The sequence below is a fragment of the Canis lupus genome, chromosome 7 (genome assembly GCF_048164855.1).
Source record: "Canis lupus baileyi chromosome 7, mCanLup2.hap1, whole genome shotgun sequence".
NCBI classification, from domain to species: Eukaryota; Metazoa; Chordata; class Mammalia; order Carnivora; family Canidae; genus Canis; species Canis lupus.
The window spans coordinates 13,426,886-13,449,394 of record NC_132844.1 but is presented as its reverse complement, the minus strand read 5'-3'; the positions used below and the strand labels follow the sequence as shown (position 1 = coordinate 13,449,394).

Sequence of the window (22,509 nt, the reverse complement as noted above, 5' to 3'; positions counted from 1 at the left end):
CTTTCTTTCTTTCTTTCTTTCTTTCTTTCTTTCTTTCTTTCTTTCTTTCTTTCTTTCTTTCTCTTTCTTTCTTTTTCTTTTCTTCCTGGAAGAATCCTACTCAAGAAATTAGAGGAACTTTCAGAAAGGATAGTGAGGGGCAGGTGGGGGGAAACCATTATATTTTGGAGTTTCAAAAGAAGACAAAATATGTATTCAGTCAGTCAAGTAACCAATATTTATTGCATAGCTATCATGTCTAAGTATAGCTTGGAGTACCAGGGACATTCTAGTAAAGAAAACGAAATTGGCTCCCACTTAATTCCACTGACACATGAGAGAGACAGAAGTGAAAATGTATGTATATATTTTTCCAAAAACCAGATTTGCAGAAAGTAAAATATTGGGATGGGATAGAGAATGAATGGGTGGTGGTGACCTCTAGGCCAAGACCCGAGATGAGGTGGGGGAAGGAAGTGGTCTGTGCAGAGGTAAAGCCGACACCAAAGTCCTATGTCTGGAAGTCCGTGGCTTGTCCAAGGAAGGGAATGAAGCCTGGACAGGCCAGCACACAATGGGCAATCAGTGTTTGAAGTGAGGATGGAGACATTGAGGTTGAAATACAGACTGTGGGGCACCTTGCAGGTCACATGCCCTGGATTTATTTTGATTGTCAGTGTAGAGGTGAATGACTGAAGGTTTTCTGAGGAGCTGTGAGGTGATTTGGTCTGTGTTTGTAAAACATCATTCAGGACAATGACTAAAGAACTGGTGCGGGCCAGAGTAGAAAGCAGGGAGATCCAGTAACAGGCAAGAACAGTGGTGTAGGGGGAGAGGGAGTGAGTTGAGGCAGTCTGGTGAAGGTGAAGACTTGAGGTCAGTCCTTTCACAATGGAAAGCCCTGGACCATCGACTCTACTTTCAAGTCTGTATTTAAATTTCAGGATGCCTTTTCATCAGTTGATTATTTGTCTTCGGTGACGAATGGGGGTGTGGGTTGGTCAATGGCAGCAGCAGAAGAGGAAAGAGATGAGGAACTAATCTGAAAAGGGCAGGGAAGAATTTGACAGTATTTCTCTAATCACTACTTTCATTGCCTAAATCATTAGTGTATTTCATTCTAGAGCCAACTTGCTAGTATTATTCTTAGGATGAAGTTGAGATTGTGTGTGTGTTTTCCCTTTCACTGAATATGACACAGGCCAAAGGCAACCATGCCAGTAGCACCAGGGGATCCCTAGGCACTGAGGTGTAGGGAAAGGTCTGTTTCTTTTGATGAAATTCCTGAGAGACCACAAGGTGGGGGGAAATTCATTTGAGCGGTATTAACCTTTACAACATAAATTCCAACAAATCTGTGTGTGGGAGCATAGGAAGGACTGGTAATGCTGGTGAGCCTGTGTGTGCACACCCACACACATAAGTCAGGACAAATGTATCATTGTATAATGCACTTTCTAGGCAAATAGGCCTCCATTTATAAACTCACTATCTGTTAGTACTCCACTCCCAGATTCGTATCTAGTATTGTTGTTAATTGCCACGTTAGCCCCATGAACTACATGATATCATAGATGAGGAAGGTGAGACCTAGAATGGGTAAAACCACGTGGCTAGTAAGTAAATAGGCAAATAGGAATTGAAACCCAGATTTGCAGTTTTAGTAGTGATGCTATACTGCCTCCCAAAGTCTCTTGCTGGTTATATATTTCCTTTTGTTTTTTTTTTTAAAGATTTTATTTATTTATTCACAAGAGACACAGAGAAAGAGGCAGAGACACAGGCAGAGGGAGAAGCAGGCTCCACACAGGGAGCCTGATGCGGGACTTGATCCCAGGATCATGACTAGAGCCAAAGGCAGACGCCCAACCACTGAGTCCCCCAGGTGCCCCTGGTTACATATTTCTAAAGTGACACTTTTTACTTATACAAAGTTGGCCATTTGTGAAATTTTTATCTGTTTATTCTTTATAAAGAAAGCTTTTTTAAGAGAAAGAGGTATATTTCTATTATTTTTAGTAACCAATCCTTTGTTATGCCTCTATGATATATGATACAACCACAATATTAATCTTTAATAATTCTAACTACCCTTATCTATATCTTAAGTGATATTTTTATCTGGCAAATGCATAGAATTATGAGGCTTTTCATGATACAGACATGTGGAAGACTGGGTATGCCCCCAACAACGATTCTTCTTTTCATACATAGAATACCACATACTGCAGCAGTGCTGGCAACACTGAACAATGAGTTAAACCCTCCATGAGGGTTCTGTGTTGAAAATATTAGAAGCTGACTTTCCTTAACTTCAGCAAAGAAAAATTTGCTGGCAGGCTATCAGGAAGCTCACTTGTTTGCTGAGAAGCCTAGAGACTCTCTAAACATGCAGGAAGGCAGGCAGGTTTAGCAGCAAGAACCACAGCCGAGGTTCTGGGACACAAATGGCTTGGTTAGGACACCCCTCCCAGCCCCCTAGTGCTACCATACCTCCCCTACCATTAACCCGGACATTGGATTCTTTTTTTTAAATTTTTAAAAATATTTTATTTATTTACTCATGAGAGATACAGAGAGAGAAAGGCAGAGACATAGGCAGAGGGAGAAGCAGGCTCCATGCAGGGAGCCCGACATGGGACTCGATCACAAGACTCCAAGATCACACCCTGAGCCAAAGGCAGACACTCAACCGCTGAGCCACCCGGGAATCCCCGGACATTGGATTCTGCAGCTGGCACTGAGACATGCTTCTTGGAATTAATTCCAAACTGTACTTGCTTCTTTCTGTTACTTGCCTACAATTCAGAGGAGCAGGCAGGATCATCAAATTGACTAAGCCTGGGTCACCTGCCCTATCTGTCAGTGGCAGGGATAGGTAGCCTGTGACACACATACATTTTTAGAGAGAGACAAAGCCTTAGTTTTCACCAGGTAGGAAAGGATTTCAGATTCTGGGCAATTAAAGGAATGGCACATATCTATTAAATTATAAAAGTAACATATTTTTAGGCATTAAGTGCTCACAGAATTTTTCAGGTTTCTTGAAAAGGCAACATAATTCTGGAAAGAAACTACTTTCCCATAGTATAGACTTCAATTATCTCAAAATAGCTACTGAGCTGGGGAGGGGTCACTTACTCTGCATTTGCATACAGATGATCTTGCCAGCCATTTGGTTCTGTGTTGAGAATTCCAATATGACATTCGGCAGTTATTGGAACAAAGACCGAGTTTGCGTCTTCCTTCCATTTATTTCATTTATCTCTGATAGGCTTTGTGGGAACAGTTTGTCTCTAATCCAAGCCGTCAGAAAGGCTTTTACACGTTCCTTCTGGCGATGTCTGATTTTCAGTGTTCTTGGAGTAATCAGTTGGCATTTTTTTTTAATTGAGCTCATTCAAAAGCAACTCCTCCCCTCCAAAGGAATGTTATGTTTTTGAATGTTACTGTTTTGCTCAGAGATTAAGCATTTGTATCACCATGTCTGAAATGTACCCTGCCAACCTATTAGTACCACAATAAAATTGATATGGCAATGTTTTAATTCACACAGTACTTTTAGTGTTTACCCCCCTAGCCTTGAAAGCGAAGTGACCAGAGGACATGCAAAAGGCCATATGAGCTCTTTAATGTAGCATGTTTCCTTTCATTATGCTGCAGTTTAATTCTGATGTGATAGAAACCTAGTTGAATCGGATCTATTAAAAATGAATAAAATAGCATTATTACAATACAGACAAAATAAAAATAACAGTGCTAAATGTTATGGAAACTGCAATTGTCAGCACAAGGCATTATAGGAATTATAATAGAATTAAAAAAAAAAAAAGCTACTCAAAACAACCAAGCATTAATCTTGTCCTAACAGGGACACTCAGTATAGTCTAGATACAGTGGAATTTGATTCATAAATCACTTATGCCCCACTCAATCATAAATGCATGAAATTTATGTGATCCTGAAAAAATAGATTAATATTATCCAAAAGTCCTCAGTCTTTCTCCTTCAACACATACATAGCAACCTGAAATTCATTTTTGTAGTTTGTAAGTATACTGTACAGGGAACCCAAAGAGTCCTCCTCAAGTAGATCTTCTTTGAAAAAGGATCAAAGTATAGTACAAGTTAGAGGGAAATAAAAAATACAGGATTAATGTATACAAAGAAGTGACTACAAAATTCAAGTAAAGGAGTTCCTAGCTGTGGATATTTCAGAAAAAGTGTTTTCATTGGAAAGGAATTTTTTTTAAAGTGCTAAAATAAATATTTTACTCTTTCTGCATATACTAATTAGCTATTGGTTCTTGGCTTTATACTAACTCTTATTTTAGTACTTTCACATACCAGACATTGTTCTGAGCATTTGTATACCTTAACCAGTTTAATTTCTCGGTAGCCCCATGAGGGAAGTATCATTAGCTCCATTTTGGAGCAAATGAAACTGAGGCTTCAAGAAGTTAAGAAAATAAGTAACTTGAAAATAAGTTACTTAGCATTTGACCCTACTTTGGCTTCAATCTATGCTCTTTATCCCTGTCCTACTGCCCTTGAGTATCCTCCTTCCTTTAATGCTCACGGAATGCTCAAAGCCATGCTAAGTCTTACTATGTGGTACTTGAGGATAGGAATCATATTTACAATTTTTACACACCACGCTTACCTAGGACAGTGCTTCAGAGGCTCTCAAAAAACAGCTGAAATTATGAAATTATTGATTTTTCTAACCTTGCAATAAACTCCCAGTCATAATCATTAGAGACTCTACAGTGCAGTTTAGGCTTCTGTAATATTAGATTTGTGGCTCATCTTTGAAATTAGGTAGTTTAGGCAACCTTAATAGAGACAAAGTACAGGTTTTGATGGACTTATAATTATGAGGTCACATTTGAGACCTTTCTTCATAGGAAAAAAACCCCAATATTCCATCTGAGTAATTTACTGCTTTCTACAATATAAAACAAAAAATTTGGTTTCCAATGGAGATCCACACATAAGCAAATTCCATACGATTGAGATGTGTCAGGAGAATGGGACACAAGAAGTGATGCCTATTTTCCTAATATGCTTCACCTTGACCTAGATGTTGTTAATCCTTCTTTTGTGATCTGCCATACTTCTACTTCACTATAGGGATGGGCTACTTCATTCTCACAATTGACAAAGAAACACCCACATTTCCACCATCCAACTGTCTCAATCTTTTTTTTTTTAATAAAATCAGTCCATAGAAAAACATTGTTAATTTTTCTAGTGAAAATATTCTTGACGAAAAAGGATATTTTTATAGAGATGTTATAAGGTTTTCTCATGAAGTTTGGGAAACCAATACATAGGGCAAATAGATTATATTTGATATATATAATTACATACCTAGGCTATTAGAGACTCAGGGCTGAAGTTGTTACAGGGATTACAGGGACTCTTGCACTGGGTTATACTGTCTTTCATATAACGTGAGATTGTTTAAGGCCATTATATTACATCATATTACATTATTAAATGTTTGAAAGTGTTTTTAGGAGATGAGATAACTTTGTCAAGGAAGAAAAAAAGGAGTGTATAAAAGCTCGGCACTTAGAGAGTATAGTTTGTATTCGAAGTTGAATGTGAACAATCATATTGTTTTCCTTTTCCAAATACTTCACCTGGCATGAGATATCTGCGTATCAATGCCCTCAGCTGAAGTTTTACCTTTAGTTGAGATAAAACCTGCAAGATGATTTTCTTGTTTATATTAAGATTATTGAGTTTAACCTTTTATTGTAACAGCAGATTAAATATGGTCTTGTGTGGAGGACTGCTTTTGGTGGTAACTAGATTAAGGGGAGTGTGTATGTTATGTTATATGGGATCATCTTGTTGCCACTGTTCCAAAAGTATTTATCAAATGCATATTCTGTGTTAAGCATGCACATGCTACAGTGCAGGATATAATGATGAAAGGAATATTATCATTGCCCTAGAGTAACTCATAAATAAGGCTGTCAGAAAATTTTACTTTATTAGGGAGTACATGGCTAATGTACTCACAGCACTGTCAAAATAGAAAGATGGCACCACTAGCCAACCTCAGGGATTCAGATAATCTATCTGAACATAAGAGTTTTGAAAGGTCACAATGTGAAATGTTTTTATCAACAGGGATGGTTATTTTCATTACGTATAATTTTATTTTGTTTATTCTGTATAAATAGGGATGGGGATCTTGTTTGTTTTACTTACTCATTCTTTGTTCACATTTCAAATGAAATACTGTAACCAGGCACAATTAAGTTAGCCACTTACCTACAGAAACACGAACTAGTGATGACTCCTACTTACACTCACTTCTCAGAACTAGTACAGGTATCTCTATTTTTCAGAGTGTAAGGCAGGGATAGAGATAAAAGAGTGGAGTTCCCCTGCCGCCCCCCCACCCACCCAAATAACTGACTTTGAAAATACTTACCAAAGAGGGAAGTCAACCAAGTTGTGGTTGTAGGAAGAACACTGGGCAAAACATTTCTGACATTTCTGCCCATTACCATTCAGTTTTTTTGTTTTATTTTTTTTGGGGGGGGGGAGGGTTGTTGTTTGTTAAATCACTACAGAGATTCCAGAGTGTTTCTTGGTATCTTATCTTCCTTTCAAAATGTTATTTTCTGTACTATTCTCTGAGACAACTTAAAAATTTAAATCCATGTATCTATACCTAAGAGTTACTGAGACATGCTTGTTAAATAACCTAATTCTAGCAAGCAAAATAAATCCAGGTAACCCTGCATTGGCTCCCCTTTTCTACTTCCATTATGTTCATATGTGACTGAGGTCTATTATCAATAATCCACGTGTTTAAAACCCATTCCTCTCACCAACCTATAAAATTCTCTTTCTTTCTTTTTCTTTCTTTCTTTCTTTCTTTCTTTCTTTCTTTCTTTCTTTCTTTCTTTCTTTCTTCTTTCTTTCTTTCTTTTTCTTTTTTTTTCTTTCTCTCTTTCTCTCTTTCTCTCTTTCTTTCGTTCCTTTAATTTCTTCCTTCTTTCTCATTCTCCCACACTGTTTCTCTCTCTTCTTCTTTCCCTTTTCCTCTTTTTCTTTACCTTTCTCCCTTTTCCTTTCCTTCCTCCTTTCCATCCTTCCTTCAATACTGCTTATGCACTTACTGTATGCCTGACATCATGCTAGGTATCAAGGAGTTAATAGTAAATAAACTGAGTGTTCCCTTCCCAAACTTCCATTTTGGTGGGGCAGATGCTCAATTTAACAGCAATGTGAAGTACAGAGTATGTTAGGAGATATATATCAGGAGAACATGGCCTAGTATGAAAGTGGACACCGATAGGGAAAGAATTCCCATAAAGAAGAGTGTACTAATTCAGACATAAAGGGTGAATAGATTTTTAGACATTAGGCAGTTTACCAGCCCTTAGTCAATTAGTGGATTTAAGCACCAATCATCACTGGCTGCTTACATTACAGTAACAGAGACAAACAGGAATTATATATCCCTGATACAAGAATTCTATACAACCTATGATATATGATACAGTCTTGGGAAGAAAAAAAAAGGAACTTGATTTGGATTAAGTCTGTAGATCTAGTTACCAAATGATAGCAACTGTGGTAGACAGAGGAATATGTTAAATAATACAGCAGGGATGCAATCAGAATCATCCAGGATGTGGGGAACTCTATATGGCATCCAATCCATTTTCTTCAATTAGTAAATTGCAAAGGACGGAAGAGGAATCTGAGATTAAAGGAGATATAAGAGCTTTATCAATAAGTATAAATAATTTGTATATATGAGATTTATGAGGCAGTTGGATTTTTCTAAAAGATTTTATTTATTTATTCATGAGAGACAGAGAGAGAGAGAGAGGCAGAGACACAGGCAGAGGGAGAAGCAGGCTCCATGCAGGGTGCCTGATGTGGGACTCAATCCTGGGACTCCAGTATAATGCTCTGGGCCGAAGGCAGGTGCTAAACCACTGAGCCACCCAGGGATCCCCCAGTTGGATATTTGAACACTACTAGATAATTGAAGGTTTTAATTAATTTTTTAAAATATGAAAATTATAATTATGGCAAAAATAGTCAGAATTTGGAGATACAGATGGATTTTGCAGATTAAATAATATAATGTTGAAATAATATAGGAAGGAGTAAGTGGATGGAGGTATGAATGAAACAAGATCAATATATTTTAATGATATTTCAAGCTGAGGAATGGGAAATAGGACTTTATTAAACTATTTTGTCTAATTCTGTGTATGTTTAAAATTTTCTATTAAAAGTTGAATAACTAATTTCTCTTTCTTCAATCTCATTGTTAGTGTATAGAAATGCCACTGATTTCTGGGCATTGATTTTTGTATCCTCCCACACTGCCCAATTGCTGTATGAGTTCTAGCAATCTTGAGGTGGAATCTTTTGGGTTTTCTGTGTACAGTATCATGTCATCTGCAAAGAGGGAGAGTTTGACTTCTTCTTTGCACCCAAAAGCATAAGATACCTAGGAATAAACCTAACCAAAGAGGTAAAGGACCTATACCCTACAAACTCCAGAACACGTCTGAAAGCAATTGAGGAAGACATAAAGAAATGGAAAGAATATTCCATGGTCATGGATTGGAAGAATTAATATTGTGAAAATATCTACACTACCAAGGGAAATTTACACATTCAATGCAATCCCTATCAAAATACCATGGACTTTCTTCAGAGAATTGGAACAAATCATCTTAAGATTTGTGTGGATCAGAAAAGACCCCGAATAGGCAGGGGAATATTGAAAAAGAAAACCAGAGCTGGGGGCATCACAATGCCAGATTTCAGGTTGTACTACAAAGCGGTGGCCATCAAGACAGTGTGGTACTGGCACAAAAACAGCCACATAGATCTATGGAACAGAATAGGGAATCCAGAAGTGGACCCTCAACTTTATGGTCAACTAATATTCAACAAAGCAGGAAAGACTATCCATTGGAAGAAGGACAGTCTCTTCAATAAATGGTGCTGGGAAAATTGGACGGGCACATGCAGAAGAATGAAAGTAGACCATTCTCTTTCACCATACACAAAGATAAACTCAAAATGGATGAAAGATCTAAATGTGAGACAAGAACCCATCAAAATACTAGAGGAAAACACAGGGAACACCCTTTTTGAACTTGGCTACAGCAACTTATTGCAAGATACTTCTATGAAGGCAAGGGAAACAAAAGCAAAAATGAATTATTGGGACTTCATCAAGATAAAAAGCTTCTGCAAAGCAAAAGAAACAGTCCACAAAGATAGAAGACAACCTACAGAATGGGAAAAGATATTTGCAAATGACCTATCAGATAAAGGGCTAGTATCCAAGATCTGTAAAGAACTTATTAAACTCAACGCCCAAGAAGCAATCCAATCATGAAATGGGCAAAAGACACGAACAGAAATTTCACAGAGGAAGACATAGACATGGCCAACAAGCACATGAGAAAATGCTCCGCATCACTGGCCAACAGGAAAATACAAATCAAAACCACAATAAGATACCACCTCACACCAGTGAGAATGGTGAAAATTAACAAGACAGGAAACAACAAATGTTGGAGAGGATGTGGAGAAAGGGGAACCCTCATGCACTGTTGGTGGGAAGGTGAACTGGTACAGCCACTCTGGAAAACTGTGGAGGTTTCTCAAAGAGTTAAAAATAGATCTGCCCTATGACCCAGCAATTGCTGGGGATTTACCCCAAAGATAGAGAACACCTGCACCCAATGTTTATAGCAGCAATGTCCACAATAGCCAAACTGTAGAAGGAGCCTCGGTGCCCATTGAAAGATGAATGGATAAAGATGTGGTCTATGTATACAATGGAATATTACTCAGCCATTAGAAATGACAAATACCCACCATTTGCTTCAACGTGGATGGAACTGGAGGGTATTATGCTGAGTGAAGTAAGTCAATTGGAGAAGGACAAACATTGTGTGGTTTCACTTATATGGGGAATATAAAAAATAGTGAAAGGGATTAAAGGGAAAATGAGAGAAAATGAGTGGGAAATATCAGAGATGGTGACAGAACATGAGAGACTCCCAATTCTGGGAACGAACAAGGGGTAGTGGAAGGGGAGGTGGGTGGGAGGATGGGGTGACTGGGTGATGGGCACTGAGGGGGGCACTTGACGAGATGAGCACTGGGTGTTATGCTATATGTAGGCAAATCGAACTCCAATAAAAATATACAAAAAAATAAATAAAAAGTTGAATAAAAGGAGAAAAGGTACATATCTCACGGTTTAAAAATTAGTCATGTGGAGAGGAAAAGTATTTCTGGCAGAGTAAACAGTGTACATAGATGTCTTGCCAGAGATAAGTGAGAATGCCATTTTCAAGGAATAAAAAAATCAGTATGGATAGAATGAGAAAGTAAAAAGACAAGTTGCAAAGCTGGAGCCATCCATTCTTGAAGGATCTTGAAAGCTACATTAAAAGTTTTGGACACTATCATTAGGGCAGTAATAAGCCATTGAAAGATCCTAAGCAGGAATAACCTAATTAGTAGGAAAAGCTATAGCCTTGAAAATAATTTTGAAGAAACCTGGAGAGATACTATGAAGCTGGTTGTTAGACTGTTGCAATAGTGCAGGAAGCTGATGACAGATGAGATGAAAAGCAGATGGAGTTGAGAGATATGGGGGAAGTAGAAATGAGAGATGTGCAAGGAAAGAGAGAGAAGGTGATTTCCTAGGTTTCAAGCTTGGATGGTTGAGTGGTTAGTGAGGACTTACTGAAATCAGAAATGTCAGATGAAGAACAAACTTTGAGGAAAATATGGGGAGCTCTCTGGAAAGATTGAATTGGAGGTAACTGTAGGTCATTTAAGAGTAGTTGTGTATGGGTTCAAAATTCAGAAATGTCTGGGGTTGAAGGGTAGAGATTTGGGGATTATTAGCAACAAGTCTTTGATTAAATCATTTAAGGAGATTATGAGAAGAAAACAAGGAACAGAACTTTAGAAACACCAACATTTATGGAATGAGTAGAGGAAAAGGAGCCTCTAACAGATCCTAAAAGTAAGAAAAAGATCAGGCTAATGTGATGTCATGAAGGCCAAGGGCAGGGAGCATTTCAAGATACGTTGTGATTAGTGAAATTGAATTCCTGAGAGGACCAAGTAAGGTAAGAATTGCAAATTGACTGTTGTAGTTAAGGAAGTTTCTTTTTATTCTTACACTGTAAGTAGGCTTTTAAAAAGTGATTAGTGAGTATTAAATTACTAATGTGTTTTTTTTTTACCTGTGCTAATACAACAATGACAAATACCCACCATTTGCTTCAATGTGGATGGAACTGGAGGGTATTATGCTGAGTGAAGTAAGTCAGTCGGAGAAGGACAAACATTATATGTTCTCATTCATGTGGGGAATATAAATAATAGTGAAAGGGAATATAAGGGAAGGGAGAAGAAATGTGTGGGAAATATCAGAAAGGGAGACATAACGTAAAGACTGCTAACTCTGGGAAACAAACTAGGGGTGGTGGAAGGGGAGGAGGGCGGGGGGTGGGAGTGATTGGGTGACGGGCACTGGGGGTTATTCTGTATGTTGGTAAATTGAACACCAATAAAAAAAACCAATAATAATAGTGACTAATTCCTATAAAAAGCTTACTCTGTACATTATATATGAATGCTTCATATATAACTCCCTGTATCAGCTAGAATGTCACAGTGTGGGTAATTGAAGATAATTTTTTTTTTCAAATGAGGGTTCATTTTTTAATATTTATTTATTTATTTATTTATTTATTTATTTATTTATTTATTTATTTATTTATTTATGATAGTCACAGAGAGAGAGAGAGAGGCAGAGACGCAGGCAGAGGGAGAAGCAGGCTCCATGCACCGGGAGCCCGACGTGGGATTCGATCCCGGGCCTCCAGGATCGCGCCCTGGGCCAAAGGCAGGCGCTAAACCGCTGCGCCACCCAGGGATCCCCTAATTGAAGATAATTTAATTAAGGGGCTATTTATGATGTTATGGTCAGGAATAAAGAAAACCAACAATGGATAGTAAAACCCTTTGGGGATAACAGCAATGGAAAACTGTTAACATCTCTTAGCCTTAAGGTGCAGGACCTTTCTCCTTTGCAGGAGAAAGCAGTGGTTGCTGGAACCTGGTGAGGAAAAGCCACCCAACAGGACTCATGGCCTTAGTCTCAGGGATGCAGCCAATGCCCAACTATGGCTTGAACTGGAGGAGCCATGATAATAAATACTCCTATTCTTTCTTTTCTGAGCAACCAATCTCCCTGCTGGTGCTTGAAACCTAGAGAGAGCGAGAATACCTGATAGCTATAGTCCATGTAGGTCAGCCTCCTGAGACACAGATCAGAGTGGAGAAGACAAGAATGTGGATCTGTAGGAGCAAATGTGAACCATCTAGCACATGCACTTGATCTTTACAACAATCCTAAATTAATTCTATTATTTTCACCATTCTACAGATAAGGAAACCGAGGCACTCAGAGTTAAGTTATTTGCTCATGGTCACACTAGTTGCGTGGTTACCTCATTAATTTTTATTCTTTCTTTTTTTTTAAGATTTTATTTATTCATGAGAGAGAGAATGAGAGAAAGAGAGGCAGAGACACAGGCAGAGGGAGAAGCAGGCTCCATGCAGGGAGCCTGATGTGGGACTCAATCCTGGTCTCCAGGATCATGCCCTGGGCTGAAGGCAGGTGCTAAACCGCTGAGCCACCCAGGCTGCCCTTATTCTTTCTTTTTCACTAATATGTGTAAGGTTGCAAATACTGCTTCAGATGCATTTTACCTAGCTTAATATGGTATTTCCATTATTTTTCACTTGAAAATAATTATTTTCCTTATGGCCTTTTGTTTTATCCTCTTGATTATTTACAAGTACTTGCTAATTCACAAAGGTATGCAATTTTTAATAGTTATGACTTTTGAATTGACTTTTAAATTAATTTGGATCAGCAAATGAAATGGTTATATCAGCCTTTTGAAATTTGTTAAGATTAGTACTATAACATTTATTTGGTGAATTTTGTAATGGTTCTCTGTGAATTTGAAAATGTATTCTATAATTGCTTATCCAGTTTTTAATATATGTTTAAGCATAATAAAGCCTATTAATTGTATCAATATAAATTTTCACTATTATGTCACTTTGCATAGGTTAATTTATTCCTAGTTTTTATGATTATTGCTCTTTATATTTTAAGGCAATGCCACTGGGATGCCTGGGTGGCTCAGCAGTTGAGAGTCTGCCTTTGGCCTAGGGCATCATCCTGGAGTCCCGGGATCGAGTCCCACATCAGGCTCCCTGCATGAAGCCTGCTTCTTTCTCTGCCTGTATCTCTGCCTCTCTCTGTCTCTCTCTCTCTCTCTTCTCTCTCTGGCTTTCATAAATAAATAAAATCTTAAAAAAGATAAGGCAATGCCACCATAGAATATGTGTTAGGATTTCTATATTTTTCTGAAACTCTGGTTTTTATCCTGTGACCTTTTAATCTTTAAATATTTTTTGACTTGGAATTATTTTATCTGATACTGAGAGTGACACATGTTCTTTTGGTTAGTATTTCACTGATGTATCTTTTTACATCATTATACCTTCAATATTGCTGAATTCTGTATATTAGATGTGTCTTTTGCAAGTATAACATGACAGAAATCCAAGAAATTCATCATATCTGATTTTTTTTAAAGATTTTATTTATTTATTCATAGAGACACAGCTAGAGAGAGAGAGGCAGAGACACAGGCAGAGGGAGAAGCAGGCACCATGCAGGGAGCCCGATGTGGGACTCGATCCCGGGTCTCCAGGATCACACCCTGGGCTGCAGGCGGCGCTAAACCGCTGCGTCACCGGGGCTGCCCCCATCATATCTGATTTCTAAAAAGACCATTTAAAAATTTGTTTATTGTAATAATTGAAATATTTGGGTTTATTCCTATAGTCATAGTTTTAGCTTTTTGATCATCCTACTTATTCTATACTTTTTTTTCCCTCTTTTCTTGTCTTCTTTTGTATTGATTGTTCTTCTCATTTGGTTTCTTCATTGACCAGTTTGTAAAATATAGTTTCTTTTATATATTTTTTAAAAATAATTATTCCAGAAAATTCAGCATGTGTATTTTTCCAATATAAATTTAATCAGTATTTTTACCCTCTTCCAAAACAATGTAAAGACTTTAAAAAACTTTGAATGCAATTATTGCTGCTCTGTTATTATTACTATGTATTTTTAGTTTTATATTTTTCCCACTATAAATTATTATTTAAATTAGTATATTCAGATATTTACTATTGCCTCTGCATTTTACTTTCTCTTGTTTCTTGATCTATCAGGGTCATTTCCTTTTTTGCCTGATGTATATCATTCAATTTCATTTTAGTGAGGGTCCGTCAGTGAGCCAACCCTAATGTTTTTATCATATAACAATGTCTTATTTTGTCCTTTTTTGGTAAGATATTTTTACTTGATATAGAATTCTAGATTAAAGGTTTTTTTTTTTTTTTTTTTTTTTTTTTTTTTCTTAACGCATTGAAAAGGTTCCACTAGTTTCTGGCTTACATTAGTGCCTTTGAAAAGTCTGCTGTCAGTATAATTATAGTTTCTTTCAAAGTAAATCTATCTTTTAATTCTGTTTTAAGATATTCTCTGTCTTAATTTTCTGTACTATTACAGTGATTGGAGTAGTGAGTAGATGTCTTTTTATTCATCTTGCCTGATATTTATTAAGAAAGAGTTTAACTGATTAAAATGTTAGACTCTCTCATTCTTTCTTTCCTGTTTCTTTTCATGTTTCAACATTTCTTCATCTTTCTGTGTTTCCATGCTGCAGCTTTTAGCTGTCTTACTAGTTAAGTTTCTAATTTGAATCATTACATTTTTCATTTATAGAAATTGCTTGATTATTTCTCAAACATGGCTGGTAATTTTAAAGCCCCTTAATTTTTATTTATATTACTGATCCTTTTATTATTTTTTAAAACATAACAAAAATACTTATTTTATATTCTATCTGATAATTTCAGTATCTGAATTACTTGCATGTCTGATTCTGTTCTCTATTTTTTTCTGTTGTTTTCGGTGATTTATTTTTGTTTTGTAATTTTTGCTGGAAGAAAATATTTCCTGGAGTTTATGCTATAGGAATAATTTGTGATCTAGAATAATGCTAAGCTCATGTAGAGAAAAGTTACATTTTCTTCTGCTAGTTGTAGTCCAGAAACACTTGGATTTCTTAGCTTGAGGTTTTTCAGATTAATAAGTAGTATAAATTTACATAAAATCCATATGAAGTCTATATTTGTGGTTAGAAGTTCTCAAGGTTGTTCCCTTTCACTCAGAACCAAGGTAGTTCTCTTTGCAGTCTTGTTTTGAAGGGTGTATGAATGGATAGAATTATCTTAACCTCATTTTCACCATTCTTCTGATACCATAGCCCTTTGAAGTCCAGTTTTATGGGGAAAAATCTCTTCATATTCTCTGAGTTAGGAGATGTTGGGCTTTTTTTCCTCCTCCTATCCACCCTCTCCAATTTTAAAGCCATAAAAACAGAACTGAAAATGTATCAAGCTTTGGCAACTGCTCACAAGGTGAAAGCCAACTTTTATTTTTGGGCTTTTGCCTTTACTCAATATTTCTTAATTTCTTGTCAACTCACAGATGAATTTAAGATTTTATTTGGTCTTTTTGTTTTGTTTTGTTTTGTTTGGCAGAATTATTAAAGATTCAATCAGGGCACTTAATTTACCTGAAAGGTAAATTACCTGCTGGAAGTAAGTTGGCAATATCCATGACCTTGGGAAATCTTGATACAATATTTCAGAGTATTGGTAGGTGATTTAAGTCAGATGGTAGTAGGTTAAGGAGGGAGAGGGGAGTGAAGCTATGTGGTGGTAAAGGAAGGGGTTCAGGGCTGCTAGTCTATAAATAGCCCCATCCTAGTCTCCTTTTTTCTTTTTTGCATCCAGAGTCCATACCTCAAAGCTCTATCAGATACTACATTAGCTACAATCTTAATCTTTACTCATACAGATTAAAACACTAACAGCTTCTTAGAGCCCATTGAAATTAAATTTATTCTGTGCAAGATTCAGGGCCAGGTAATAAATCTTTATATGATTTACTGACTACTGGAATGCTGTCATATTTTCTCCAATATTCTATTATTATCTTTATTATATTCCAAGTCTTATAATACCTTGTGAGTTCACTGTCAGTTTTGGGTCTCTTCAGGCTAAACTAGCCTTTTTGGAAGCAGTACTCCCTCTGTCAAGAGATGCCATTTCCAGATCTGTGGATTCAGCATAGCTGAATGGAACAGGCAGCCCAGCAGGAGCAGCAGCAAACCGTAAAATCCACAATTTTAAAGTGTCAGGATAAGTATTTCATGGACCCATCCTGTTACTCTAAAATCAGATCAACTGGGAACATACTTTCCAGCCAAATTTTGACAGGTGCAGCTACTGCCATGGCTCTGCTGTTCTTTCTCTAATCTGCCCATCTGCTCCCAGGATTCCTCTGTTTCTCTTAGAAATATTCCCTCTTCTGCTTTCTTTAGCCTCAAATATTCCAGTTTGTCATTTAAGACAAGGTCCACACAAATAAGTCCAAACAGACAGGAACAGAGCTATTATGTGTAATTAGAGTGGTAAAGGCAGCCAGTCTGAATAATTCCATCCTGCAAATTGGTTTTCTTGTCTATTTCAGTCTTATTTACCCAATATTCTCTGATTTTTCTGGGGATTTTGCTGACTGTACATAAGCAAATAAGATAGCTAATTAAGTTGTTAGTAATGGATAAAAATGCTTAAATGGATTTATTTATACAAAAGTTTTCATGGACATTATCTAAATACTAAATACTATTTTTCTTTCATAGTAGTTAACAAAAACAAATTTTGTGCTTTCAAAAGTTTATTAAAATCAATATTTATTGATGACATCTTTATCATTATTAAATTTTGGCATGAATTATTTTGTTGAATTTTTATAAGAATCACAAGAAAAAATCGCCACATCACTGGTTATGTTGTATAACCTTGTAGGCTAGGCTAGAAATAACTTACAAGCTATTTACAAAAAGAGAAGGTGAGTTAAATTTTCCTCATGGACTGGAATTTGCTAACCCCTGCCTTAAAACAATCCTGTAAGAATGAGTTATTATTCTCATTTTTCAGAAGGAATGGACTAGGAGAACTTGGGTCAAAGTAGCAGAGCTTTCAATACATTTCTAAAATTCTTTCTTATTTTACAAAAGCCTATCTGTCTCTCCCTTTCTCTGTTGTGCAGGTTTCTAGGAGGAGCAGGAACAAAAACTACAATGTTGGATGGCAAGTTGGGGGTTTGAGGGGCTCCCGAGCAAATGACATCTATCTGTTTTAAAATCCTGTCCGTAAAATCTTCTCCTCTCTGGATTTGGGGACTCATGTGGCTGGTACTTCCCTACCTCCCTGAAAGCAAATCTAGCTAGCTTATTCCATTCCAGGTCTTGAGAGTACTAGAGAAATAGATTGTTTGTCTCCTATTCCTTTTCTCTTGTTAGTCAAATACTCTTAGGTTCTTAGACTCTTCACATTCTCTCTAATATCCTGGGAAAGCCATATTGAAGGAGAAATCCAGTATCATGATATAAGTTGTTAATAAATAAGGAGAAAGATGTAATGCTTTTCAAGGATTTGCAGTTGTACTGGGGACCAAACCCTATACCACAATATTTAATATATTATTGCTATTTCTGTTATCCATGAATAATGCAGGTAGAAAGAATATTTTTGGTTTCCATAAAGAGATGACCATATTTTATATCTGCTCATAAAACTGACTTTAATGTTCCTGAATTTTAAGGTATTAGTTTACTGGTCAGTTTTATCTGCCTTGGTGGAATATTATTTTTTATAACTAAAAGGGTAAAGTCAAGTCTAGATAATTGCATATGTAACTGTTTCAATGAAATAATAGTTTATATTTTAGTATTCATCATGTTTTCTAGGTAGTTTTTTACCACAGTGGAGTAAGTTTGTATTTGTGAAGTATTTTTAAGCTCAATAAAAGTATAATCCAAAATACAGCACCATCAATGATTTATACAGTATAGAAAAATACAGCCCAGATATTTTGTAGCATTCTCTTTTCCAGTGTCAAGAGTGGAAGTAAATGTGAAGATATATTGAAAAGAGGGTAGCACATGTGTGTGTGTGTGTGTGTGTGTGTGTGCATAAAAGAGTACATGCACACACTCATATGGGTACTTGTATATGTATAGAAAAAGGGTAGTGTATTCGTTATCTATTGTAACAGATTGCCCTCAAACCTAGTGGATTAAAGTAATAACCATTCACAAGCTGATGATTCTGCAATTTAAGCTAGGTTTAGCTGATTATTTTCTGCTGATCTTGCCTGGAGTCACCCCTGTGCCTGTCATCATCTAGTGGGTTAGTTGTGGTGGGCTGGCCCATGATAGCATCATTTAACTCTTGACAGAGGCTGCTTGGTTTTTCTTTGTGTAGTTTCTTCAGCAGGATAGTCTGAATGTCTTACATGTTGGTGGTAGTATTTCAAAAGAACATGCCCAATGTTTTAGCACATCTTAAGCTTATTCTTGTGTCATATTTGCTATATCTTCTGGCCAAAGCAAGGCATATAGACATACTGAGCATCATTGTGGGAGAGAAAGATGTGGATACCAGGTGAGGTGATTCATTTGGGAGTGTAGTTGTGATTGTAAGCTCTCCCTCCAAAATGTTATGCTGAAAAGGTGACCTTTTTTTTATTATCACAGATCAAATAGACCTATATTGTATGTTTCACAACTTTTTATAGCTTATTTAAAGTATTACTATGTTTAATGTTCTTTGCTATGAATTTTAAACAATTATAATTGTTTTCCTAAGATGTCATAGCCTTACAAGAGGGTAGGGAATGTATAGGGAAGCTACATTCCATACATACAGAAACAGTACCATCAATGCTTTATCATGCTTAAGAGAATGTTGGTTGAAAGCAGGAATTTTAATTGCCAACCCTGCCATTTGCTCTCTTGGACAAATGCTAAACCTCTCTGTCTCTATTTCCTCAATGATTATCAATAATCATTGATAGCAAGAATTTGAAGGATATTTGTATACCTTTTCCATGACAGACTCACATTAAACCCTGAAAAACATGGTCTAGTATTACTATTTAATAGTAGTAGAGAAAAATTTCCCTGTGTATCCTTCCTAGATTCTTCAATTATTCTTCATCCAAATATCTGATCATTCTTTTCTTTACTAATTTAAAAATAATTGTAATTATTATATATTACATGCAGACACCACCACCACAAAAGACAAGTAGTTATATCTCCAGTAGGCTCCATTTCCAAGTGATCTGTTGGCTTCATACAATTTATTCTCCTAACATTTCCCCCCTGAAATGAATTGACCTAACTTGGGGATCATAACAATTTTATAGATACTTGTGTATTGCAATCTCTTTTATAAAGCCCAAGGTGGCAGATTTAATGGAAACATCTGAGGATTTGGGATCAAGGAGACCTGGGTGGAAATCCAACCACTGTCACTTATAGCTACGTGACTCTGAATTTCAGTTTTTCATCTGTAAAATGGGGCTAATAATACAGCCTTAGAAAAGGTGTGAAAATTCAAAGTGATAATGTTTATAAAATGCTGAGCACATGCCTAGGCTGAATAAATGGTAGTCCTTACAAATAAATTTAAATGTACTTTTGCAGGGTTATATGGATTCATTATCTAATCACAGTCTAAAAATCGAGCCTTATGACACCTTGGTGTATGAAAATATTTCTGCTGCCAAAGCTATCACTGTAAGTTTTAATCAAAGATTCCAGATAACTGTGATTACTTTGCATTTCTGTGTCAAGATTGCCTGAGGACATATCCAAGAACAAATAGCCTACTGTCGGATGGAAATACAGAAACAGACTTTGGAATGCTAGCATGCAGCTAGCTCACCATGACTGTTTCTGAAACACTTCAAAATTACTCCAAAAAACATAAAAGACAGAAGGAAACATCGGGGAATATTTATGGAAAATAATCAAGAGAAGATAAATTAGCTTTAGAAATGTTCTATAATAATTTTCAACTTATATGCTTTTTCAAATGAATATAATCATTTTAGAATTTCAAGGAAAACTATACAAAGCAAAACAAATATCTAAGTACAAATTGAACAAAACCCACTCCTTCCCCTACCCTGAAGACATGACCTAATTATGGTCAACCTACTTTAAAGTGGCATTAACTCTATAGCCTTCAGGTTAGTATTTAGTAAACTACATTTTCACTTCAATTCATTCAATCCCAGTAGACTCATAGCTTTAAATATCTTTTTAGAAACTCAGGATTCTGGAGGGCCATGGTATAGTAGAGATCAAAGATATATTTGCCTTACCAACCAATTTCAGTCAGGTTCTTGGTTCCCTTTGGCTGACCTGGAAGCTTGGGAATGCAGCCTGTAGGGGTTAGCACCTCTTAGATATAGAGCTGAACAGAGGAAGGGTCTAGTTGCAGAATCAAATGGGATGATCAGGGTATGTTTTATTGTGAAGGAGGGCAAAAAATGGAAAGAAGTCAGGAAACAACTATATCGACATCCAAGAGCAGATGGAAGGGGAAGGGGCAGTAGGTACAAAATGCCTAAGGGGAATGTGTTTGGCAAATTCTATCATGGGAAGAGGCCAGTTCAGCCGAAATGGAATAAGTTAGGAGGTAGTGGTAGAAGGGAGGGTCAGAGGGCCAACCTTCAAGATCTATGGGTCATTATGAGGGTTTGGGATTTGCTGTGTGGAAAATGGAGAGAGAGCCTTTGTAGGGTTTTGCAGAAGGTGACATTGCATGGCCGAGGTTTTAAAAAGATCCATCTGGCTACTGAATGGGAAATAATCCATGAGGATGGAGTTGGGGGAGGGGAGTGTAGAAGCCCATTAACCAAGTAGACGGCTTTCATAGTAATCCTGGGGATGGTAATAGTAGAGATCGTCAGAAGTGCTGTATCCTCAATATACAGACCAGGATGGTAATAGTAGAGATGGTCAGAAGTGTTGTATCCTCAATATATTTTGAAAGTAGAGCCAACAGGATATCCTAATAGAAACTAACAAGGACTTTTCAGCATGTCAATTTCATTTTAGTGTTGTGAATCACTTATTCCAAATTTCTAATAATTAGCTGAGCAAACAATTATAATCCCTCCCAGCTGCTCAAGGCAGCAAACTGAATCATGCAGCGATGCATTTGACCTTCCAGACACACTGGGACTGAGGCAGAAAGGGTAGGGGAAGACAGGGTTTGAACACCGACATTATTTTGTACAGTAACTCCCTAGGTAAGGGAGGAACAGCTTCCCAGACAATGAGATAGTGATAGCTGACAAAGGAGGGTCTCAGCGGATGAGAATGAGAGATTGGGGTTTAAGGTACTTTGTGTCCCCCTGAAGCCTTTTATTTATTCCTATCCTAGTTTATAAGATCTTACTCTTTCTTCTTCAATACCATAACTTCCTTAAAAGGTACCTGGTGAGGCTATGAACTTCAAACTATAGAAGTGATCCCTTTCTGTATAGTCTTGAGGCTGTGAACTTCAGTGGACATAATTCAACACATTGCTTGCCTAAACCGTAAGTGTGGTTTTTGGTCACTTTGGCTCTGATGTTTTAGGACTTAAATTTATTAGTATCTTCAGAGGAAGTCTCTAGGTGTCCGTTTATTCCTTTAGCCAAATGTTTAGGGATATAAGCTTGTCATTTTCTCCTTAATCTGTTTTTTTAAGACTTTATTCATTTATTCATGAGAGACACACAGAGAGAGGCAGAGACATAGGCATAGGGAGAAGCAGGCTCCCTGCAGGGTGCCTGATGCAGGACTTGATCTCAGGATCCTAGGATCAGGACCTGATCCAAAGGCAGACACTCAACTACTGAGCCACATGGGCATCCCTCTCTTTAATCTGCTTAGTGTCACTAAAAAGAGTGGCAACAGCGGGTCTTGACTCTCACAATTTCTTTGTTGCAGTGTGGCCTTCCATATCCTGCCCTCAATGTTGTGCCCCCGCCCCCAGACTCCTTTATGTTCCCCAGGTTTTCTGGTTGCAGACAACAACACCAAATCTGATTGACTAAGCTGAAAATGGACTTATTGGAAGGTAGCTCATAGAACTGACGGAAGCACAGGAGGATGAAATTTAGGAATAGCAACAAGTAGGTCCACCTGGAATAGGCAGTGCAGCGTGGGTCATGCCTCGGAGCAGCCTGCTTGATCACTGCTGGAGGCTTCCACCCTCTGCCTGCTAATTGGAGCTGATATGGCTCTGGTCTGGGCCTCTTCCCCAGACTCTAATCACTGAATATTTGCTTCACTGTTGCAAGAGCTTCTGCCCCTTGGGAGCATCTATTTGGCTTATTCTAGGTTACATGTCTTTGATTTAACTGTCTGAAGGCATGGAGAGGGAGTTCTTGGAAATCAGGGAGGTAAACTTCCTTCGCAATATACCATG

The 22,509-nt window shown here is 37.2% G+C and overlaps 1 protein-coding gene across 5 annotated transcripts in view; it reads left to right on the top strand.

The window, feature by feature from the left end:
• Window positions 1–22,509, top strand: part of GRIK2 (glutamate ionotropic receptor kainate type subunit 2) — a 1,079,206-nt gene that overhangs the window by 185,069 nt on the left and 871,628 nt on the right. The window contains exons 11-12 of one of the 5 annotated variants that reach the window (XM_072831954.1): window positions 19,728–19,820; window positions 21,527–21,634. The exons of the other annotated variants lie outside the window; for them this stretch is intronic. The gene's annotated coding sequence lies outside the window, so the exon portion shown is untranslated. The remainder of the gene's footprint in view (window positions 1–19,727; window positions 19,821–21,526; window positions 21,635–22,509) is intronic. 5 annotated transcript variants of the gene reach the window in all.